The following is a 4,526-nucleotide window of genomic DNA, read 5'->3' as shown; positions in this document are numbered from 1 at the left end:
AATACTTTCAGGGGCAATAACTACTAGAAGGGGGTCTCGGATCCTTTCGGTGTTAGTAGATTGAAGAACCCTCTAAGTGTACTGAAGACATTGGTAAAAGTTCCAAGTCTCTATCTCTAATGGTTTCAGAGGAGTAGCGATAACAAGCTTTTCGTACACAAGGGCAATAACTTTGTAAGTTCTGGGAGTTATCAAGCAAAGGGTCATTTGGTACCATAACTTTTAATGGCCAATCACATAAAGAAAAAATTGTTTCAATATCTCTTGAAATAAAAAAGCTGTCCCTGGAAAAAAAGAGAAGAAAAAAAATAAGAATAATAATAATAATAAAAAACATAAGAAAAACAAAAGGTCTTTCACCTGAAAGGTGGAAAGACCTAATAAAAAACATAAGAAAAACAAAAGGTCTTTCACCTGAAAGGTGGAAAGACCTAAATAGTTGTGGTAAATAATCCATTAATATCATTATTAATAATGCACCACCAGCCAGTCTACCAAAGCCGGCCAACTATGATCAATTAATCAATTAAAACATAATATTTATTTTATATATATATATATATATATATATATATATATATATATATATATATATATATATATATATATATATATATTATCTTTCATTGTGTTATTGTCTGTTATTGTGGAATATTTATTAACAAAGACATTTATATTCTACTTCAGCTTGACAACAGCTTCTTGCAAGAAAACATGCCCGAATTTAACTCCATCGATGTGGATGCCTCTGGACATCGACATCTTCTGTTATACACAGATCACCAGTTGGAGCTGCTGGGAAACGCAAAGACTTGGTATATGGATGCCACATTTAGAGTAGTGAACCGTCCCTGGGTTCAACTATTTACCATCAACTCCTTTATCAGAAGTGGGACTCACATGAAGCAAGTCCCCCTAATGCAGCAAGAGAAAGGCTGATTATTATGAGGTATAATCATTGATGTAATTGATAAAAGTGATTGCTTAAAAAAAAAATTGGAGGTTTTAATTTTTTTCTAACAATGAAATTATATACTGATCATTGTAAATTTTAGGTTTTGAGGACAGTTGACCACCTGCTTCCAGACAAATCAAACTTCAGTCATTTGTAGTGGATTTCGAAGCTGCTCTGTGGAGGGCCCTGCAGGACCGCTTCCCCGCCTATACTATCCAAGGATGCGTTTTCCATTGGACACAAGCAGTGTATCGAAAGGTCCAGGAATTGGGTTTGGAGGTAATTAAATCCTACTGCATTAAATTTATCAAAACTTTTGTTTGCAGTATATAAAGAAAGAAAACACTTCAATATCTTTGATATTTGCAGGTTTATGTAGAAAGATATAAAGTATAATGAAAAATCCTCACTAAATTATCTTTGACATTTGCATGTTTATGTACAGAAAAATTTTACATCATGAAAAATCCTCACTTATATATCTTCAATATTTGTTTCAGAGAGCGTACAATGAACGAGGAGTTGTCTTTTTATTCATCAGACAGGTCCTTGCCTTGCCTTTCCTGCCACCGGAGCATGTCGAGGAAACATTTCACCACCTTGACAGAAAAGCTAACAACGACCAGCTAGATTCCTTATTGGAGTATGTGTGGCGTCAGTGGATCCGTAACCCAACCTTCCCCGTCAAGAATTGGTCTGTGTTCATGCTTTCAGTCCGTACAAACAACGCCTTGAAGGGTGGCACAACCGGATCAATAGCAGAGTTAATCGCTCGGGTAAAGTTCCGTTCTACCTTCTCCTTGTGGAACTTTACGGTGAAGTAAAGAACATTCCATTGATTGCCAGACTACTGTCAGAAGGAAAGATGGAGAGGATCAACAGGAAGAGGTACAGCAAGCTAACTGGCAAGTTATCCAAGGCGTGGGAAGACTAGAACAACAGAGTGATATCTCTGATGCTCTGCGAGCATGTGCTTCTCTGTATGGGCCTACCACCGAGTGAATGGACGCGATTGTTCTCAATTAAGTCTGTGCATGTTTATCAATTTATGTGATAGTGAGACAACTTAGTGCTGTGCAAACTTATAGTGGTATGACTTTTTATAAGATGGTTTATGTGTATTTTTACTGCATATATATATATATATATATATATATATATATATATATACTTAACATGATATGCTTAACATGATTGCTTGTTTATTCAATGATTTTGTTTTTCATTGATGATAATAAAAGAATATAAATGAACTCAATGTGTTTTTGTTTTGCCTGCCAAAGAAATACCAGAGAATAATGTTAATAATTTATTTGTTAAAATATACATCTACATACCCAAATACAAGTTCAGCTTCATTGGCAGAAAAATCACATAATTTTGGGAGATATCCTTTAATTGTACAAATATGATCACAGAAATAATATTTCACTTGTATTTGGGTAAAAAGTAGGTGAATTCTTTTGGGATATATAAGGGCTCTTAAAAATATTATGTAAACCAGTTGCCAAATAAGCTTACTGAACAATTTTATGACATTCAAGTGTTGTATAATTCCAATAATAGAAAAAAATACAATAATTTGTTTTCTTTTCTTGAAATATCAATAATGAAATACTTCCCCTTATATAACATTTGTTCGTTTCTTTGTGATGATAGTATGATTTGATCACGGTATTAACTGATTTAAAGCACGGACACATAACCATGCTGGATGATACTATCATTGATAGCGTGTGCATGCAAGTTTATAGCATAATGTTTTTCGTGATTAAAGTTTTTCAAGAATTTGTATATAGGGTAAACAACGCCATGTTAGCGTAACGATTGTTAGTTTACTACAAATTAAAGTAAATTGCATTTATTGGCTCAAAATAGCTTAAAAGCCATGTTCTTTCAACTATCAGTTATTAATATAAACAACAGGTGCCTAAACATCTTGGGGCCTAAACATCTTGGGGACTAAACATCTTACCTAGGGCCTAACCGTCTTGGGGCCTAAACATGTTGGGGCCTAAACATCTGCAATTCAAATTCGGACCCTGTTGAAATTAGGACCCCCGGCCAAACATTTGCTTGGTTTCCATTATCAGTTACGGGAATTCCGTCTTTTCTGGCGATAGTAACTTGAAGTTCACTGGTATGGTGTGACTTTAAAAGTCTTTAAAGATTTCACACGAAAGAATTTGCATTCGTTGAAATCAAATGAACGGAATTCCTGCAAATTTTGCAGTACATCATGCTACTGTAATCGAAATATTGTACCAAAGGCCACATTTCTCCCACGTTTTGACGTTACATCTTTTCTTTTTGTCTTTTGGGTTTTTTCCGTATTTAGCATGTTTTCTATCGTGTTTTATACTTTTCCTCTTCGTTTTTAATAAACTTCTCCATTGTCAAGCTCTACTAGACATAATTGCGCCACATATCATAAATACACGGTTATTTTTATTTAGTTATTTGTTAACTGCGCCTGACCTTTTTTTTTTTTAGAAACTTGAAAACGTTTTTGTGAATGAATTAGAAGTAATTGAATGTTAATTCGTACGAAAAGTAACGGGGTTTTTTTTAGTGTTGTCGATGGTTATGTACAAAAATACTACCTGCCCTCGGCAAGTCACTACTTATTTACTTGCAACGGCGCAAATAGCACTCGCCCTGCACTTCAGAAGGATATACCGAATACTCGTAGTGTCGAGGCTCTGTCAGGATCCAACAGAGCACTACCAATATGAGCCTAGCAAAAGACCGGAAAAAGGAAAAGGGCCAACAGAAAAACTAAATGTATCAGATCAAAAAAAAACACCTGATTATGTTCCCCTGCCCTAGACAAGACTTTCACCAATCTCAAACTTATTTTATGCTACCAGAAATGTTAAAGCGAATTAGTACGCAAGGTAGAACTGATGAACCGGAAGCGTGCACTTCCGCGATAACTACGGAAAAGGTAGAGGATATTTTCCGTTTTCTGATGATTTAGACTGTATGGACCAGAATGATCTTTTTCTTTTATAGGCAATGACCCATAGGTCATATTTGATGACGAAAGTAGTGAATTTTCAATGCCCAAAGTTTTTAAAGGTGAGACAAAAAATTTTCCCCTAGTGTCGGATAATTTAGGAGTTCGTAAAAATAGGCAGCACTCAGAGAGCAGGTTTAACGAAAGATCTTGACGAAATAAAAGTTCCAAAAAACTGCAAAAATAACTAACGCCACTTATAAATTCAAAAATATGGAACTATTTATATGTTAATGTTCATGATCAGCAGAGAGATCAAACAATTCAAGAAGCAAAAAAAACCAATTCTGGGTTTAGCTATAGTTTCTATGACTAATTTGGCTAAAATATTTAAGAAAAACAAATTGTTTTGAATTGAAGCAGGCAAAAATATATTTTTCTGCTACTATAACGCTTGCGTGCAATGCAATGTATGAGACAGTTAAAGGGGCATGGTCACTATTTTGGTCAAAAATTATTTAATTTAATGTTTATAATGCTTCAGTAAGGCATTTTTATTAAGCAACCAAAATTTAAGTGTCATTTGTTGAGTTATAAGCGAGTTACAGAGCT

At 34.5% G+C, this 4,526-nt stretch overlaps 1 pseudogene; it reads left to right on the top strand.

Moving 5' to 3' along the window:
- Window positions 1-687: 687 nt before the first annotated feature.
- On the top strand, window positions 688-2,091 carry LOC128166197 (uncharacterized; annotated as a pseudogene).
- Window positions 2,092-4,526: the final 2,435 nt, after the last annotated feature.

Source organism: Crassostrea angulata, chromosome 1, assembly GCF_025612915.1.
Source record: "Crassostrea angulata isolate pt1a10 chromosome 1, ASM2561291v2, whole genome shotgun sequence".
In the NCBI taxonomy this organism is placed as follows: Eukaryota; Metazoa; Mollusca; class Bivalvia; order Ostreida; family Ostreidae; genus Magallana; species Magallana angulata.
The sequence above is the reverse complement of the archived record's forward strand: the minus strand, read 5'-3'. Positions and strand labels throughout refer to the sequence as shown.